The following is a 19,227-nucleotide window of genomic DNA, read 5'->3' as shown; positions in this document are numbered from 1 at the left end:
ATACAGCTCTAGAAAAAATAAGAGACCACTTCAATTTCTGAATCAGTTTCTCTGATTTTGCTATTTATAGGTATATGTGTGAGTAAAATTAACATTGATGTTTTATTCTAGAAACTACAGACAACATTTATCCCAAACCATTTAGAACATTTATTTGCAGAAAATGAGAAATGACTGAAATAACAAAAAAAAGAACATGCAGAGCTTTCAGACCTCAGATAAAGCAAAGAAAACAAGTTTATATTTATAAAGTTTTAAGAGTCCAGAAATCTATATTTTGTGGAATAACCCTGATTTTAAATAACAGTTTTCATGCATCATGGCATCATGTTCTCCTCCACTAGTCTTACACACTGCTTTTGGATAACTTTATGCCTTTACTCCTGGTGCAAAAATTCATGCAGTTCTTCTTGGTTTGATGGCTTGTGATCATCCATCTTCCTCTTGATTGTTTTCAATTTGGTTAAATTAAAGAAACCCATCATTTTCAAGTGGTCTCGTTTTTTTCAGAGCTGTATATGTCATGTATTATCTCATTAAACTTATTTAATTGTATTAATATACAATCATTACTGTAATTCAGGCCTGCAACACATTCCAAACAAAGTTGGGACTTTATTTATGGGCATTAAAGATGTTTTTTTACTACATTACAATATTTTGGTACCACGGACAGCAAACAATTAAGTCTTTCAGGTGTTAATTTGTCCCATAATTTCTGCAAACATGTCTTAAAGATGACATATTATACCTCTTTTACAAAAGTTAGAACAGGTCCACAGGCTTTACAAAACATGTTCATCAAGTCTCACACACTCAAATCACACAAAGATTTCACAGCTCTGTTCTTACCAGTTTCAGTCAATTTCAGAATGAGCCATTTAAGGGCTCTGTCATTTTTATGCAAATAAGCTTCTGGTCATGGTGAACATAAGGCTTGTGTTGTGTGCAGTTGTGGTAGGTTGTGAGTGGTATTAGTGCTCAAATATCCCATCTATTTTTTTTTTATATGTTGCCGCGCTGTAATGCAGGAATGGATGTACAGTATATTATCGAATAAAAAAAAAATTGGTTGTCCAAACAAATCATATTTTTTTTTATTTGTATTTTCCCATATAAACCAACCTTTTCTGATTTACAGCTGCACCTCAGTAATAAAAGGAATTAATAATTAGTCTAAAACTGTGTGCAATTCGGCTTCTCTACAGAGTAACTGGCTGAAAAGTGGATTTTCAGATGACCTTACAAACAAAGCCCTGCCCGCAAGAGTCAGAGCCAGTCAGTAAATACACAGGAAGCCAGAGAATGAACAAATTAAATAGCCGGCGCACTGTATTCTTACCAGACAAGGTTAATCTCGCAGGTTAATAAATACAACAGTTTCTTCACTTCATAACATGCCTGGCCTTGTATGAGCAGCTCTATCTGCGAGCTATATGTGGGAGGGTTATGATATAATTGTATGATTGTATTTGTCATTTCGTTGCGCCCTTTGGGTCAAGAACAAATTGCATCACTTAATATTTTAGCCTTATATCCAGTCCGGCTGGAGAAAGAGAGAGAGAGAAACAGAGAGAGGGAGAAAGAGAGGGAACAACACAGTCAAAGTTCACACTTCTATGTAATGAATCTTACATTATTTATGGCTTGAATAATGGATGAACTTGAACCCTCACATGTGTAGGATATCTATGAGTGTGAACTCGCTCCTCATCAGTCCGGGCCTCGTGCGGCGCTTCAGCTGAAAATTCATTAGTCTGGCAAGTGGACTGGACATCATGCCTGCAGACCAGCTCTCCATCTATTGTCTACATCACTGACATCACTGACTTACTGATGCGAGTTCCTCAAAGCTCAACCTGAACTAACATTAAAACTAGAGCTGACGAACATTAAATAGGGGTCCTGCACACTAAGGAGCCGTCTCTTTGATTCAAAGATCGGCGGGTTGAATCCCGAAATATATTGCTTGGCATCAGCAGCCGGAGTCTGAGAGAGAGCACAACTGGCCATATTCATACTCTCCGGGTGGGTAGATGGCGCTCTCTCTCCACATCACTCTCAAAGTGATGTTGGTCAACACAGGTGACTATTAGCTGATGTATCAGAGGCAAGTCGCTGTGCTTTCCTCAGAGTGAACTGTGATGTGACTCAGTAGCGCTAAATCTGCAGCAGTTAAAAAAACAACAACAAAAAAGAGGCGGAGTCTGATTTCACATGTATCGGAGGAGGTGTGTGCTAGTCCTCACCCTCCTGGTGTTAGGGGCATTGCTAGTGATAGGGGGAGTTCAGCTGAGTGGGTGGGATAATTGGCATAGCTAAACTGGGAAATAAAGTGTGATAAAAAAAATAATTAATCGCACAATTTTCTGTAATTAATTGCAATCAGGGTTGTTGTTGCTATATAGTTTCGTACACAATATGATATATCCATGAGTTCCTCAAAACTCAACCGCTGACTAATATCAAAACTAGGGATGACGATCAATAAAAAAAAAAATGTAACCAAGGGCTCCGCACGATGCCACTATGATCTGAGAAATGCTGATCTTAATCCCGGTTCATGCTGCTTGGCATCAGCAGCCAGAGTCTGAGAGAGAGCACAACTGGCCATGCTCTCTCTAGGTGGGTAGATGGCGCTCTCTCTCCACAATAATCTCAAGGTGATGTTGGTCAACACAGGTGTCTATTAGCTGATGTATCAGAGGCAAGTCACTGTAAATTGTATGTTATGCTAAATCTTAAGCAGTTGGAAAAGAGGCGGAGTCTGACTTCACATGTATCGGAGGAGGCATGTGCTAGTCTTCACCCTCGTTGTGTTGTGACGTTATTAGTGATATGGGGAGTAAAGGTGAGTGTGTGGGATAAATGGCATAGCTAAACTGGGGAGAAAAGCATGATAATAAAATTTTTTATAAATATTTAAAAAAAATAATAATTAATCGCACAATTTTCTTAATTAATTGCAATTAGAGGTGTGCCATATCATATCATACACAACATCTATGAGTTCTCAACCGGTGACTATTATCAAAACAACTAATATAAAAAAAAGTTAACTAGGAGCTTCACACAATGCCACTAAAATCCAAGAATCGCTGATCTGAATCGCAGATCATGCTGCTTAGCATCAGCAGCCAGAGTCTGAGAGAGAGCACAATTGGTCATGCTCTCTCTGGGTGGGTAGATGGCGCTCTCTCTCCACATCACTCTCAAGGAGGCGTTGGTCAACGCAGGTGTCTATTAGCTGATATATCGAAGCCGATAAACGGTAACATTAAATCCACAGCAAAGTAAAAAGTGGCGGAGTCTGATTTTACATGTAGCAGAGGAGGCATGTGCTAGTTCTCATCCTCCTGGTGTTATTAGGGGCATTGTTAGTGATATGGGGAGTGCAGCTTAGCGGGTGGGATAATTGTCATAGCCATTTGCTAATTGGGGAAAAAAGTGTGACAAAAAATAAAATAAATGAAATATAAAAAAATTGACTAATTAATCATCCAATTTTCTGTGATTTATTGTGATTACGGGTGTGCCATGTCGTATGGTACACAGTATGTGTTGTAAAACAGTAATATTCTGATGTAAAAAATCCATAACATGATAATAATATGAAGTATTCTTCTTTGTCACTGTTATTAAGGTCAAAATGTCTAATATATATGATGACAGCCAGCTTACCTTTGCTGTCGAAGAGTCGGTTTGTTCTGATGTTGTCGTGGATCTTCAGCTGAAACAGAAACAAGCCAGGCGCCCATTAATGTGTGCATTTCTCCCTAATTTTAAATAAAAATATTGTCATTTTGAGCATTTATTTGCAGAAAATATGAAATGGCTGAAATAACTAAAAAAAGAAGCAGAGCTTTCAGACCTCAAATAATGCAAAGAAAACAAACAAGTTCATATTCATAAAGTTTTAAGAGTTCAGAAATCAATATTTGGTGAAATAATCCTGGTTTTTAATCACAGTCTTCATGCATCTAGGTATGTTCTCCTCCACCAGTCTTACACACTGCTTTTGGATAACTTTATGCTGCTTTACTCCTGCTGCAACAATTCAAGCAGTTCAGTTTGGTTTGATGGCTTGTGATCATCCATCTTCCTCTTGATTATATTATAGAGGTTTTCAATTTGATAAAATCAAAGAAACTCATAATCTTTAAGTGGTCTCTTTTTTATACACACATACCACACCCACACAACTATACACTCTTGTAAGCTCTGTTTTACACAATACACAAAACACAAAGTCTTTTTGTTTCCAAAACATGTTCAAATACAACAGATTAAAAAGTTTACTCACTAAATCTCAGCACATCCCGCAACTAAATCTGCTTTTCTGTTGGTTTATTTACTGTTTAGGAGTAACAAACACACAGCTGGAAGCCAATTAACACACCTGAACTGGAGCTCCAATGAGGAGAGACTGCTCTGCTCTGGGGCAAATTTCAGAATAAAAGTTATAAAACCAGATTTATAAAAATGTACAAAAAAAATTACAAATACTAAAAGACATATAGGTTTTTGGACTACTCATAAAATGATGAATACAGTATCAGTCAAAAGTTTGGACAAACCTTCTCATTCATTGTTTTTTTTTTTCTTTATTTCTTTATTACATTTATTTTCTTCACTGTAGATTAATATTAAAGAAATAAAAACGATTAAGGGACACTTTTGGGAACAGTAAAAAAAAAAACGTGTTTGTCCTCAAAGATAAGTGTGCTACTTAGAAGAATCTTAAAAAAATATATATTCAGATTTTTTTTTAGCACTTTTTATTTACATAATAATTCGGCATGTGTTTCTGTATAGATTTAATATAGTCTTTAATATTATATTTACTGTGTAAAAAATCATAAAACATCAGGAAATACAATGAATGAGAATAGGTGTGTCCAAACTTTTGACTGGTTTTGACATGTCAGTATTATCAAAACAAATATATGAATCAAAATTACTGCAATTTCAGATTTAAAAAACTTTAGTTTATCATTAATTATCATTTCATCAAGAGTTATAAGATAGTTAGACAATTCTTACAGTCCTTGTTATAGTCCTAAAATATGAAGTAAACTTTAATCAAAAGATGGTTAAATATTGTACCAATATCTAAATTCTGTTAATATTTACACCTCAAATAAAGTCATAATTCAGTAGCATTTTAGTTGAAGGCTTTTATTATATCTGTTTTGTTGTCTCATTACTTTTCCTTTTATTTGTCTGTTTTTTTTATGTGTATTGCAACCTGTGCTTAATTAAAAAAAATATACATAATATCTAAACAAATAAAAAATATTTCTGAAAAAAAAAAAATGAGTAGCATAAGACCTAAAAAATAACATCTGGCATGTGTGACTATTTCCTGTAAACTATTAGCAGAATATATTTGAGTATTAATATGCCAATTTATCACAAAACCTTGCAATATTAGTATATCTAATATAAAGTATTTTATAGTAACATGAACCCTAACCCTAAGTGTTTTAACAGTAAACTTTTATTTCACTTTTGTTTCACAGATTTTATTTATATGAGGTGATTTTTTTACACAGTAAATAAAAAAAAAAAACACTCAGACAGCACTGGGGTCTTGGGTTCAAGTCCCTCTCTGGATGGAGTTTCGATGTTCTCCATGTGTCTGCGTGGGTTTCCTCCCACAGTCCGAAAACATGCAGATCAGGTAAATTGGATCCTCTAAAAAATTGCCTAAAAAAAAGTTAATACTCCAAAATTGATTTGGTGTGTATGTGTGTGGTATGTAAGTATAAATGTAAATTAGTGTGTGTAAATGTATGTATAACGGTGTGTATAGTTATAGAGTATCACTCTGTCCTGGGTAAATGCTGTAGTGCCCGATGCAGTCCTCCAGGTGGACGGTTGTTTCCGGTTAAGAGTGGGCTGTGTGCTATTGGCTGCTGCTTTTCAGCAGTATGTGGATGAGTGCTGACTATAAATGGTTGCGTGTAAAAAAAAAATGTAAAGCGTTCTTGGGTTTCTACAAAGGCGCTATATAAGTGTCATTCATTCACAATAGCTCACAATATATATTGCTCTTGAAAAAAAATTAAAGAGCACTTAAAAATTATGAGTTTTTTTTTTTCAAATTGAAAACCTCTAGAATATAATCAAGAGTAGGAGTGCGCCATATCGTATCATTTGCGATAATATCGCCAACATTTTTGAATATTGTGAACAATATTATACCCTAAATATATTGTGCCACACCCACACTAATTATCACATCAAGGTACTACTTTTTTACTGCTTTTAACAAAAGAAAAATTCACACTGTTCTCATTTCCCATTATATATCTACTGGAGACCAGTGTCGTTTTTTTTTTTTTTTTTTTTTTAATCCTGGATATATGGGGATATTTGGAGTGCACTATAAGTATTATGACATTCTGGATCATTCTGTTACAAATCTGATCAAATTCTTGTATTTTTTTAAATCTCAGGTAGGGGTGTGACATAAATCGTATGCAATAATAAAATAAAAATTTCATTTTGTTGTAATAGTGTATTCTTGAAAAAAAAAAAATCATTTATTTATATCGCCAAGAGTATCGTTATCGCAAAAATACCAAGAAATATCGTGATATTATTTTAAGGCCATATCGCTCACCCCTAATCAAGAGGAAGATGGATGATCACAAGCCATCAAACCAAACTGAACTGGTTGACTTTTTGCACCAGGAGTAAAGCAGCATAAAGTTATCCAAAAGCAGTGTGTAAGACTGGTGGAGGAGAACATGATGCCAAGATGCATGAAAACTGTGATTAGAAACCAGGGTTATTCCACCAAATATTGATTTTTCTCTTAAAACCTGAATATGAATATGAACTTTTTTTTCTTTGCATTATTTGAGGTCTGAAATTTTTATATATATTTCTCATTCTCTGCAAATAAATTCTATAAATGACAATATTTTCATTTGGAATTTGGGACAAATGTTGTCTATAGTTTATAGAACACATATAAAACAACAATGTTAATTTTACTTAAACATATACCTATAAATAGCAAAATCAGAGAAACTGAAGTGGTCTCTTCATTTTTTCCAGAGCTGTAGCATTGTAACCCCAGTATAAGTGATGCATATCATACCGGCAGGTTCATATTGCTCGGTACACAGACCCAACAGTGACATTTAAAAACTGCAGGCTGAAGTCTCACTCCGACCCAAAGGAGGCGAACCGAAATGACACAGGCCCGGGAATTAATACGATACAAATTTCCGCAACTTTGCTTACAACGACACAAAGCCGAAAAGCCGAGAATCCGAGACACGCGCCAGTCAGACACACAATTCCCGCAGAGTTCTGAACCCGGCCCTGTTTTATTAGCTTATTTGATTCCCCATTCTCCTTTTAGTTGATTCAATACATTCCTTATTTGCATAAAACTAGCCGGTAAGATTATCTTCACTTATTCGATCTATCCTAAGAGTCACCTTGTTCAGGATCTTATATGAATAATGAGATTTTAAATTGGAAGACACTCACACAGAGAAGGAACCATTTACAGTTAATTCATCTCATTGAGCTACATTGCTTAGAGGTATTGGAAGGTTTAGATTTTCATTCAAGCATCATATTTAACAACGTCTGCCTCCTCCACTTCACCCGCATTCAAATTTAAATGCCTCAAATTTGACTGATCCAATATTGCCTTAGACTGTTGTTATTTTGCCTTAAAGCAAATATTTCTTCGTCAAAATCCCTTTCTTCCCAGAAAATTATGTGCTGGTGGTGGCGGCGGGGGGCAGATTCCGAGAGAAAAGGAGAAATGGGGAAGAGAGAGAGAGCGTAAAATAGAGAGAGAGAAGATGTTTGTCGGTATATATTTGTGTCTACTCATTCGCATTCACGCTAGAGCTGGGCGATATGACCATAAAATAACATCACAATATTTCAAGGTATTATTTTGATGACCAGCAGATGACATGTCTCTCCAAACCATCACTGATCATCAGTAAATTTTACATTTCATTTGTAAATCAAGGGAGCAGAGTCTGGAGGAAGAGTGGAGAGACACACAGTCCAAACTGCTTGAGGTCTAGTGTGAAGTTTCCACCAATCAGTGATGGTTTGGAGAGACATTTCATCTGCTGGTGTTGATCCACTGTGTTTTATTATCAAGTCTAAAGTCAGTGGAGTCAAGTTTTGTTTTCCCACAAAATCTTACAGCACTTCATGCTTCCCTCTGCTGACAACAACTTTTATAAAGATGTGGATTTCGTTTTCTTGGCACTTGGCACACTTGGCACACTTGGCACACTGCCCACCCTGCCAAAAGTAACAATTGGTTTTATATAATATGCTCATTTTCTGAGACACTGACTTTTGGGTTTTCATTGGCTATAAGCCATAATCCTCAACAATAATAAAAAAAAACGTTTAAAATAGATTACTCTTTTCATTGATATTCAATTTTTTTTTAGATGCACCAGTCTATATACACACATACACATATATATGTGATATAACTATATTGTGTACAATCTGATATGGCACACCTTATCCCAAACATAACTGCGCAATACCTTTTTTATGTGTGCATGTATGTATGTATATATATATATATATATATATATATATATATATATATATATATATATATATATATATATATATATATATATATATAGATATATATAGTTTTAAGAGTTCAGAAATCAATATTTGGTGGAATAACCCTGGTTTTTAATCACAGTTTTCATGCATCTTGCCATTTTCTCCTCCACCAGTCTTACACACTGCTTTTGGATAATTTTATGCCTTTACTCCTGGTGCACAAATATAGATATATAGATGTCTATACAGCACAAGTCTAGTCCAGTTATTATGGACAGTGCAGTGTCCAGTCCTGCAGGACAGTGTGTTTTTTGGTTTAATGGATGCTGTGTTTTCTTGCCATTTTTATATATATATTTTTTTTTTTTTTTTGAGAGAGAGAGAGAGAGAGCACAGTGTGTGTGAGGAGTGTGAGTGTGTGTGTCTGCGGGTGGGCGAAGTTAATTGGCTTTTTATGACTCCAATTATATAACATTATGAATATACAGGCTTAACAGCTCATATGTGGCCCCTATTAACAATGTCTTTTGGATTAGTGACTGGGCTTAAGGTTACAGGCGCCGGGCTGCGGGCTTGTCGCTGAGCACTCACCGCGAAATGACTTTTAAAAAACAGGAAAGCAACTTATCCAGGGCCGCTTCTGAGTGGTATTTGAGTGGGTTTATGTGCTAAGTGCAATCCTTTCTACAGTCTTTTTTTACATGACCTTTTTCTGACCTCTGTTTATCTATTATAGTTAAACACAGTGACTGTAGAAAGCATGGACAGTACAACACCCCGCAAAAGTGAAGCCTGGAAAGTAACACAGGTCTCGTGTAACTGCTGGCTGGTTGCAATATAATGTGTATCTCCATCCATTACATATGTTTCAATAATAGTTTCAGTTTTCCATGTACTAATATTGCCACATTTTTTATTTACCCCAGAAATCTTTTTTAAAAAAAGTTTTTAAACCTTATTCTGCTATATCACTGGTAGAACTCAAATACACAGAACCGGTCTGCCATGTACACGAAGAAGAATTGAGAAAACAGAGTCACTACAGCTATATTGGTGTTGCTTTTCTTTGTTTTGGAGCTTGTAAAAAAGCATTTTGCAGTGCTTATAAGGCCCAAATGATCTGCATAGTGAACAGTCCGATTCAAACTTTGTTTAGACAACTCAACATGCTTTTTATTTAAAGAAGCAAGTTGACTGACACTAAAAAATAAAAAAATAAGCAGAAACACCACAGAAACACTCAATACAGCCTGAGAAGAATTGATAAAACAGTGTTGCTACAGTTTCATTGGTGCTGCTTTCCTTTTGTTTTGGAACTTCTAAAACAGGAATTAATGGTTTCAGGGGGTTTTAAGTTAATTTTAAGTTACTATAAGGTTAGAATCATGTAGTCATAGATGTAGTAGGTTAGGTTTAGGTTTACAATTCCTTTTGAGGGCAGGCTTTACATAGCAAACAGTTATAATACAATATTAATGTATTATACCTGTTTTTTAGGAGATAATTCTAAAATGGTCTTTTTTGCCAATGAAACTGTTATTTATTTATAATATCGCTCCCTTCCACAGTTTTGTCAAAAACATGTAACTCTGTACTCAAAGAAGATTTGAAAAAACAGATTAGGTTTAAAATTCCCTTTAAGGCCAGGCCCATAGCAAAAACTGTGATTTAAAACTTTGTTTGTACACTACAACAAGTTCTTTCTTTTTTTTCATAATAGAAGCAATTATTTATTTCACAAGCTTTAAAGAAAGAACAGAGCGTGTAGTCCAAGCACAAATTATTATTTGGTACATATTTTACAATTTATTTATAATACAGCTCCCTTCCACTGGTGGAGCAGTTTTGTCAAATACATGGAACCATGTACTTGAAGAAGAATTGAGAAAACAGTTTGGGTTTAGAATTCCCTTTGAGCTCTATAGTGAACACTGTGATTTAAAACTTTGTTATTCGCATACTCCACTGCTATCTTCCCTTTTTTATTAGAATATGACTTTTCAGAGTTGACTGACACTGAAAACATTAATAAAAATAAACAGTAAAAGCTCTGCCATCATGGATACTACCGGCGAGGCGACCCCGGCCATCGTCTACCACAGAAACACTCTTTTATACATTCATTCATATATATATATAAGTAAGTGTAGACCAAGCGAAAATGTATTTGGTACATACATATTTATCTATAACACAGCTCCCTTTCACTGGGAGAGCAGTTTTGCCAAATACATGCAACCATGTACTCAAAGAAGAATTGAGAAAACGGGTTAACATTTGGAATTCCCTTTAAGACCAGGCCCATTAGAGCCGCATAGTGAACAATACGATTCAAAACTTTGTTATTCGCATACTCCACTGCTATCTTCATTTTTTTATTAGAATATGACTCTTCAGAGTTGACTGACACTGAAAACATTAATAAAAATAAACATTAAAAGCGCTGCCATCATGGATACTACCGGCGAGGCGACCCCGGCCATCGTCTACCACAGAAACACTCTCGCTTCAACCAGACAGACTCAAACTCTCAGCCCCGCACTATTACGGCATTAGTGTGTTATATAGATATGTAGCTTTTTTTATTTTTTAAAGAAAAGCAAATAATGGGGAGGGAAAACAAGCATGTGCCTGTCCTGAAGCGCAGCTCCTGAGGTGTTAACTAATCTCCAGTGGCCAGTCTGCACGCAGCCTCCTCTAATTGCTCCCTGCATTTCAGTCTGGTGTGAGAGCAGCCATTGTAGCGAGCGCCCGGCTTTGGCCCCCAGAGTTCTTACACCTTCATTATCACTCTTTATTGCAGAACCTTCCACGGGCACTCGGCACCGAGCAGCCTGCACACGCGATAAAAATAGAGTCTCTCTTCTTTCTTTTTTTTCCTTTTTACTCTCCCCCACCACCCTCTCGTTCTTCGTCTTCTCCTTCTCCTTCTTCCTCCTCCTCCTCCTCCTCCTCCCCTCCTTTCGGTGGTTTCAGTTTTAATTACCAACACAGAGCCCGGGCCCGAGTCCTCAGCAAGCTGGGCTTTTTTGTTCACTAATTAAAGCGAGGAGGGAGTTTATTGAAGGGACCCCAACTCGGTGCTCTCATCTATTATTAAGAGGGCAGGACAAATCATTTTCAAATTTAAACGCTGAAACCTGTCCAGGGACGCACCAGGGGTCAGAGGAGGCGGTGCCAGGAAAGAGGAGAAGGAGGAGGAGGTGGAGGAGGAGGAGGCGGAAGGGAGGGTAGAGTAAACTCCTGTATTCCGGAAACACAGAGAGGGTGGATGGAGAAACAACTGAGGAGAAGAAAGGAAAAAAAAATAAAAGAATAAAAGAAGGAAATAAAGAAAGAAAGAAACAAGAATAAAAGAAAAACAAACAAAACAAAAAAGCAAAACACTAGAAAATAAGGATCAATATCAGTATCAACACCCTGCCATCGAGGATACGGACAGCGAGGTGATCCTGCCCATTGTCTACCACAGAAACACTCTCATATCAACAAGACTACAAGTAAGCCCCAAAAGAACTGCCATGTACTGGAAGAAGAATTGAGAAAACAAGAGTTTCTACAGTTTCATTGGTGCAACTTTTCTTTGTAATGTAGCTCCTAAAAGTATACCCCAAGAAATGTAAAATAATTCACATATTTGTATACATTTCAGACACATTTGGTAATTCACACCACAGCTCACATCCACTGGTGGAACTGTTTTGTCAAATGTACACAATCAATATAAACTTTCATTGGTACTGTTTTTTTTTTTTTTGTAATGGAGCTTCTAAAAAAGGAAAAGAAAAAAGAACAATAGTATAAAAGAAAGAAAGAAAGAAAGAAAGAAAGAATAAATTAATAAAAAAAACAGTGAAAAATGGATCAATATCAGTATTAACACCCTGCCATTGAGGATATTAACAGCGAGGTGACACTCTCTTCAACCAAACTAAAAGTGTACCCCAAAATAACTGCCATGTACTGGAAGAAGAATTGAGAAAACAAGAGTTGCTACAGTTTCATTGTTGCAGGTTTTCTTTGTAAAGGAGCTTCTAAAAAATAAATGAATGGGTTTAAGGTAGGAGAAGAAAGGAAAAAAATAGAAGTATACAATAAAAAAAGAAAGAAAAAGAAAGAAAGAAGGAAAAAACTAAACAAAAAAGCAAGACACTGAAAAAAGATCAATATCATTATCAGTTCATCTATTTGTTTAACTAGAATTGTACCCTAAGAAATTTAAAGAAATGCACATATTTGTATATATTTCAGACAAATTTGGTAACACCACAGCTCACATCCACTGGTGGAACTGTTTTGTCAATTGTACACAATAAATATACACTTTTATTGGTACTGTTTTTTGGTAATGGAATTAAAAAAGGAAAAGGAAAAAAAGAATAAGAGTATAAAATAAAGAAAGAAAAAAGAAAGAAAGAAAGAAAAACAAGCAAAACACTGAACAAAAGGATCAATATCAGTATTGACACCCTGCCATTGTGGCTACTAATAGCGAGGTGACTAACAGCGAGGTGACACTCTCACTTCACTAAAAGACAAAACAACTGCCATGTACTGGAAGAAGAATTGAGAAAACAAGAGTTGCTACAGTTTGGTGCAGCTTTTCTTTGTAATGCAGCTTCTAAAAAAATAATTAATGGGTTTAAGGGAGGAGAAGAAAGGAAAAAAATAAATAATGAAAGAAAGAAAGAAAAAAAGAAAGAAGGAAAAAACTAAACAAAAAAGCAAGATCAAAAAAAGGATCAATATCATTATCAGTTCATCTATTTGTTTAACTAGAATTGTACCTCAAGAAATGTAAAGAAATGCACATATTTGTATACATTTCAGACAAATTTGGTAACACCACAGCTCACATCCACTGGTGGAACTGTTTTGTCAAATGTACACAATAAATATATTGGTACTGTTTTTTTTGTAATGGAACTAAAAAAGGAAAAGGAAAAAAGAATAAGAGTATAAAATAAAGAACGAAAAACAAAACAAAAAAACAAGCAAAACACTAAAAAAAAGGATCAATATCAGTATCAACACCCTGCCATTGTGACTACTAATAGCAAGGTCGCTTCACTAAAAGACAAAAGAACTGCCATTTACTGGAAGAAGAATTGAGAAAACAAGAGTTGCTACAGTTTCATTGGTGCTGCTTTTCTCTGTAATGGAGCTTCTAAAAAAGAAATTAATAGGTTTAAGGGAGGAAAAGAAAGGAAAAAAATAAATAATGAATGAAAGAAAGAAAGAAAGAAAGAAAGAAAGAGAAAGAAAGAAGGGAAAACTAAACAAAAAAGCAAGACACTGAAAAAAAGGATCAATATCATTATCAGTTCATCTATTTGTTTAACTAGAATTGTACCCCAAAAAATGTAAAGAAATGCACATATTTGTATACATTTCAGACAAATTTGGTAACACCACAGCTCACATCCACTGGTGGAACTGTTTTGTCAAATGTACACAATCAATATAAACTTTCATTGGTACTGTTTTTTTTTGTAATGGAACTAAAAAATGAAAAGAACAAATAATAAGTGTATAAAAGAAAGAAAGAAAGAAAGAAAGAAAGAAAGAAAAAACAAAACAAAAAAACAAGCAAAACACTGAAAAAAACTAAAAGACAAAACAACTGCCATGTACTGGAAGAAGAATTGAGAAAACAAGAGTTACTACAGTTTCATTGGTGCAGCTTTTCTTTGTAATGGAGCTTCTAAAAAAAGGAATGAATGGGTTAAAAGTTGAGGTAAGTTAAGTTTAAAGGAGGAGAAATGGGAATGAGTATAAAAGTGAGAAAGGAATAAAGAAAAAGGTAAAAACAAAACAAAAAAAGCAATGCACTGAAAAAAGGATCAATATTAGTTGACGTAATTATTTAATGAAAAGTATACCCTAAGAACTTCAATATAAATGCACACATTTGTAGATATTTTTACACATATTTTGTGATTCACACTACAGCTCATATCCACTGGTGGAACTGTTTTGTCAAATATACACAACATGTCTGCCATGTACTGGAAGAAGAATTGAGAAAACAAGAGTTGCTACAGTTTAAAAAAGGAATAAATGGCTTTAACAGTTGAGTTAAGTTTGAGGGAGGAGAAGAAAACAAAAGCAAAACACTGAAAAAAGAATCAATATCAATATTAGTTCATATATTTTTTAATGAAAAGTATATACAGTAAATATACACTGCGGTATACTTGAAGAAGGATTGAGAAAACAGGGTCTTTGCAGCTATATTTATGCTTTTTTTTTACCATTATGGAGATTCTAATTATGGAATTAATGGTTGATAATGTGTACTTTTGAGTATTTTGTGTGTATTTTGAGGCTTAGTTAAATAAAAAAATTCCTACCATCACTGTCTAACAAGACATTTTTGTACAAGATTTTTTTTTTACAAGAACGAACACATTATTACACGTATAGAGGAATATTAAACTTTACTTTACAGAAGCTTTTCAACATTTTCTACAGTTGGTCTTTGATGATTGGGGGTGGGCTTTTTGCCATGTCCACAGTCCTGCCTGGTCTTTTTTTAAATAAAACAAATTCTTTAAAAAATGATGCTATTTAACCCCATTCCTTTAATAAAGTAGTATTTTACATCACAACCTTTATCCTTTATCCTGTTTTATTTTCAAAGGATTGGAGACATTTTCTGCTGCATGTTCAGCTTCATTAATAATATTATGAATTTTACTTAATACTTATCATATTTTTATCTCTTTAAAATCATCATGAACAATTCAAAATGTTTCAACCACATTTTCATTAAATAACAATTTTCATAAAAAATGTTCTCCCTGTCATTCATTATCCACCAATCACTGTCCACTTCCTGTTATGCATATATACATATATATATACAGTGCCCTCCATAATTATTGGCACCCCTGGTTAAGATGTGTTCTTTAGCTTCTCATAAATTGAGTTTTGTTCAAAATAATATAGGACCACGATGGGAAAAAAAGAGTAAAATACAACCTTTAACTCAAGTAAATTTTAAGGGGGAAATAAAATCCCTGACTAAGAAATAATTATTCTTCATAAAATCACCTGTTCCACAATTATTGGCACCCCTAACAATTCTTAGGAAATAAATTTAATAAAAGTATTTCTGTCACTTCTACAGTAGTTTACGAAGTTGATCAGAGTATGTAGGAACATTTAATTAGTAATTCACAACTTCCTGTTTCCCTGGGGTATAAATATGACGTGACACAGAGGCCATTTATCTTCAACATGGGAAAGACAAAGGAACATACCATTCAAGTGAGGCAGATGTGTGTTGACCTTCACAAGTCAGGCAATGGCTACAAGAAAATCGCTACTCGCCTACACCTGTCCATATCTACTGTCAGAGGAATTATTAAGAAGTTTAAAACAACTGGAACAGTGGTAAACAAGCCTGGACGAGGACGCAAGTTTATTTTGCCACCACGCACAGTGAGGAGGATGATAAGAGAAATAAAAAGTTCTCCAAAGCTCACTGTTACAGAATTGCAACAAATGGTAGCTTCTTGGGGTCACAAAGTCTCCAAAACAACCATCAGGCGCTATCTACATGCCAACAAGCTGTTTGGGAGGCATGCATGGAAGAAACCATTTCTCACTCACAATCATAAACGCAAACGTTTGGAGTTTGCTAAGCGGTACTATGACTTCAACTGGGACCGTGTGCTTTGGTCAGATGAAACAAAGATAGAGCTTTTTGGCAACAAATGCTCTAAGTGGGTCTGGCGTAACACAAGAGCTGAGTATGCAGAAAAGCACCTCATGCCCACTGTGAAATACGGCGGGGGATCAGTGATGCTGTGGGCCTGTTTCTCTTCTAAAGGCCCTGGGAACCTTGTTAGGGTGCATGGCATCATGAATGCTCTAAAATACCAGGACATTTTAAAACAAAATCTGGTGGCTTCTGCCCGAAAGCTGAAGATGGGTCGTCACTGGGTCTTATAGCAAGATAATGACCCTAAACATGTGGCCAAATCTACACAGAAATGGTTCACCGCACACAGAATCAAGCTCCTCCCATGGCCATCTCAGTCCCCAGACCTCAACCCCATTGAAAACCTGTGGGGTGAGCTGAAGAGGAGAGTGCAGAGGAGAGGACCCAGGTCGTTGGATGATTTAGAGAGAATGTGCAAAGAGGAATGGTCAAAGATCCCTCTTTCTGTATTCTCCCATCTTGTGAAACATTACAGGAGAAGATTAGGTGCTGTTTTGTTGGCAAAAGGGGGTTGTACAAAGTATTAACATCAGGGGTGCTAATAATTGTGGCACACATGATTTGATGTTAAATAATTATTTCTTAATGTGGGATTTTTTTCCTACTGAATAAATTCACTTGAGTTAAAGGTTGTATTTTACTCTTTTTTCCATCGTGGTCCTATATTATTTTGAACAAAACTCAATTTATGAGAAGCTAAAGAACACATCTTAACCAGGGGTGCCAATAATTATGTGTATATATATATATATATATATATATATATACTGTATATCCAACCTGTTATGTCAAGCAGCAGGACAGGACAAAAAAAGTGATTATGCTCTGTTATCTAAAATTTAAATAAATCCATATAAATACGCTGACAAATTTAAATAACAAATAATAATAAAACATCTTAAGTAATTTTTTAAGCTTTGAAGCAAAAAAGGCACATAATTCCAATAATGGAATCAATCTAAAAATCGATAAAAAATAAAAGAGAGTAAAAGAAAAACAGAGATCTTTGGTTTAAGGTGGGGTAAGAGTGGAGGGTGGTGCTGATGGTGGTGGAGGGAAGTGGGGAGTGTGTGTGTGTGTGTGTGTGTGTGTGTGTATTTGTGCACATGTGGCGTTAGACACACACCTCCTGTCAGGTATCGGCCCAGTCGCTGGCTCCATCTCCAAGTCCGCCATCTGTCCGCTATGCCACCACCACCTCACCAGCGCTTACTGGGTCAAATAACGCACACAGCACCTCCACTCAAACCAGCAGCACCACCCCCTCCTCCACCCACAGCCCGCATCCCACGCTGATTTAATTGGCGGACCCCCTGCAGGTATTTTGGCTAAACAGAGGACGTAAATAAGCAAACAGCAGGCAGGTAATGTTGGGATGTGGGACGGCCGAGAGAGGACTGAAGCGGGGAGGGAGGGGCTTCAGCGTGACCCGTCTGCAGTGCTGTAATGCAAACTAATGGGTTTTCTAATCTTCCTGAAGTGATTGAGACAATTCGGCCAAAAATCTGATTTACTCTACTTTTTTTCCATAACCTGAATAATCCACAGTGTGTTTCTTTCCCAAGTATTTCATCTAAAGCTTTTTCCATTTAGCGCCCTCAATAAGAATAAAAAAAAGTACATTTAAATCAGGTTAATCACAACAATATTAATCGCACTTGTTCTCCTTAAGACGCTTTTATGCTGTTTAAAGTTAATATATGAATGTAAAAAAAAAGAATGAATGTAAGAAATGTACAATGCTATTATATTTGTATTAGTGGAGTATTAGTAAGTATCCAGTAATTGACAGAATCCACTTTATGCATTATTTATACATAAGGTACCCTGGATTATAAAGTGCATTTTATGTGACACTAGTAACTAGTAACTAGTAGTAGAAACAGGGGTGTCACCATGTTTTCCTTCTAAATTCAGCAGGTCTCACCACTGGTTTATTTACAGTAAGATTGATTTCCAGATTTCCACTAAAACTGGAGCATTAGCATTAGCGGATAACTGCTAGCAGTTAGCAGCTACCGATACAGAGCTACACTGAGGAACCCTGAGTGTTCAGGTAAGGCAGGGTAATAATAGCTAGAGGTTCATCCCACGTTGCTTGTTTTAACATGGTGAACATGCAGAATACAGTCTTATATACTCACTTCTGAATAGGGAAAGTGTTAGCGCTTAGTGTGGTTAGCAGCTATTGCTAATGCTGCTCCAGCCTCAGTGCTATCCGAAGTTAGCAGCAGGGTACAGGCTACAAAAACTGACCTCTGAATGGCTAAAGAGCTAGTGCTTAGTGCGGTTAGCGGCTAATGCTAATACTGCTGGAGAACTAAACTAAAACTCCTGTATAATGCTTTACTTCAGCGTAAGGAGTTGCTTTACTACTCCTTTGATTCCTGACTGGTGAATTCATACATAAGAAGCACCAACAATTTTTGGAAAATTAAAGAATTTTAAGTGCACCTTATAGTGGAACACATATGATACATTTATTTTCAACATTTTATTTATGTCTAAATATCCTCTAATATTTTTCAGTTTCAGTCGTGAACAGAATAAGAACAAGTGGAATTAATTGTGATTATTACAGAATATAATTAATCTCATTTTTCTTAGAAATGGATTAACAAAAATACAGCTATTGATTTCCACATTGACTGTTGATCCAAATTGTGTCTAAACTGCAGCAAGGCCACAGACCTGTCTACATCCACTGATTGCTTTTTGCAACTAATATTGTCACAAAGCAGTTTCACAGAAATGTAATAACAGGACAAAAATCAGGCAAAACATTAACCCTCCTATTATGTTCATTTGTCAGGAACAGCAGTGGTGTTCCCGGGTCATATTGACTCGTCGCGTGTTTAATTATCCAAAAGATATCTGAGAAAAATTCTAACTAGCAGTGTGAATATTTCATTGTTAAC

The 19,227-nt window shown here is 35.7% G+C and overlaps 1 protein-coding gene and 1 long non-coding RNA gene across 2 annotated transcripts in view; one reads left to right on the top strand and one right to left on the bottom strand.

Annotated features, from left to right (window-relative positions):
• The window catches only part of LOC125799266 (uncharacterized), a 52,769-nt gene extending 48,396 nt beyond the window's left edge, over positions 1-4,373 (bottom strand). The window contains exons 1-2 of the long non-coding RNA XR_007438101.1: positions 4,304-4,373; positions 3,682-3,730 (exon numbers count right to left, since the gene is read on the bottom strand). This is a non-coding gene — a long non-coding RNA (uncharacterized LOC125799266). The remainder of the gene's footprint in view (positions 1-3,681; positions 3,731-4,303) is intronic.
• LOC103043027 (interleukin-4 receptor subunit alpha) overlaps positions 1-19,227 on the top strand; it is a 679,179-nt gene that overhangs the window by 632,654 nt on the left and 27,298 nt on the right. The window lies entirely within an intron of this gene.

The sequence above is a fragment of the Astyanax mexicanus genome, chromosome 3 (genome assembly GCF_023375975.1).
Source record: "Astyanax mexicanus isolate ESR-SI-001 chromosome 3, AstMex3_surface, whole genome shotgun sequence".
In the NCBI taxonomy this organism is placed as follows: Eukaryota; Metazoa; Chordata; class Actinopteri; order Characiformes; family Acestrorhamphidae; genus Astyanax; species Astyanax mexicanus.
The sequence above is the reverse complement of the archived record's forward strand: the minus strand, read 5'-3'. Positions and strand labels throughout refer to the sequence as shown.